This window comes from Schistocerca serialis, chromosome 2, assembly GCF_023864345.2.
Source record: "Schistocerca serialis cubense isolate TAMUIC-IGC-003099 chromosome 2, iqSchSeri2.2, whole genome shotgun sequence".
In the NCBI taxonomy this organism is placed as follows: domain Eukaryota; kingdom Metazoa; phylum Arthropoda; class Insecta; order Orthoptera; family Acrididae; genus Schistocerca; species Schistocerca serialis.
The window spans coordinates 989157940-989159338 of NC_064639.1; the positions used below are offsets into that span (position 1 = coordinate 989157940).

The following is a 1399-nucleotide window of genomic DNA, read 5'->3' on the forward strand; positions in this document are numbered from 1 at the left end:
GCTTTACAAGAGATTCAATGCAGACAGTTGAGAGTGGCGAATTATTGTCTTCACCGACTTTCTTTGGGAGAACAATGTTGTTGGAAGTTGTTAAATTGTTTCTCAGAATCTTCAGAAAATAACCTACATCGGCCATGAAACACAGTTTATTAACACTATCCTTGTGATTCATCTCAAAGTGATCAGGCGTAAAATGAGGTTAATAAATGAAAAGCACTCCGTCTTCAGGCCACGAGTGGCCTACCGGGACCGTCCGACCGCCGTGTCATCCTCAGTGGACGATGCGGATAGGAGGGGCGTGGGGTCAGCACACCGCTCTCCCGGTCGTTATGGTGGCATTCTTGACAGAAGCCGCTACTATTCGGTCGAGTAGCTCCTCAATTGGCATCACGAGGCAGAGTGCACCCCGAAAAATGGCAACAGCGCATGGTGGCCTGGATGGTCACCCATCCAAGTGCCGACCACGTCCGACAGTGCTTAACTTCGGTGATCTCACGGGAACCGGTGTAACCACCGAGGCAAGGCCGTTGCCCTAATAAACGAAAACAGATATTAAAATGTAATATGATATTAGATGTAAAGCTGTTACATAACTATATTATGAACAAAGCAAACTTAAGAAAACAGTAGTATTTAAAACAATATATACACACAAAACAAAAGCTTTCTCGAAATGTGAGGATCGATCTTGCGAACATTACGTTAGAAATCCAATACGTAAATTATCACGCTACAAGCGAGAACGTGTTCAAATAGATTGCTCACTTACATTAAAATAATCCTCACAGAAATAAACACACGTAGTCACTAGTATCTTATTTGGGTCTCTACGAGCGAGTTGCAACCACATTTTACGAATTCAGGTGTTTTTATTAATGTATTCGTAGAATGTGGTACGCACCATTTGTAACCCATCTTCCGAAACGTAAATCCCACAAAAAAGCTATCGCTATGAATGAGCCTTACTACAGTAGGAGCAGTGCGAGGCCTACGAGAAAGACAGGCCGTGGTGTGTGGGCCACAGCAGGAGACACTGCAGGTCACACGAGTGCCAGCAGCGTAATTGGTTCAGAGGAGTTTAATAATTCTTCACTGCACGTTTAAATGCATGCAAGCTTTCGATAGCACATGACGTAGTTAAGACCTTTAGTGGCTACCTTTATAATTACATATTGATTTTCCGTGAGCCCTGCTCGAAGCCGAGCGTTCGGGTGTGGCGCACAAGCCGACTAGTGTGACGTCACAAGTTCGTTGGGAGGTCCGTATTATTCGTGTCCCCGGAGCAGCGTGCCTTCCAGTGACGTCACAGGAATCGCGTGACTCAAATAGAGCATTCTAGCGGGCTTTCAGATTATTTGTATTTCATTTCAATTTTTTTTAAATATTGAAATGCATGAGA

General features: G+C 44.2%; 1 pseudogene; it reads right to left on the reverse strand.

Moving 5' to 3' along the window:
- Positions 1–414: 414 nt before the first annotated feature.
- On the reverse strand, positions 415–532 carry LOC126459533 (5S ribosomal RNA; annotated as a pseudogene).
- Positions 533–1399: the final 867 nt, after the last annotated feature.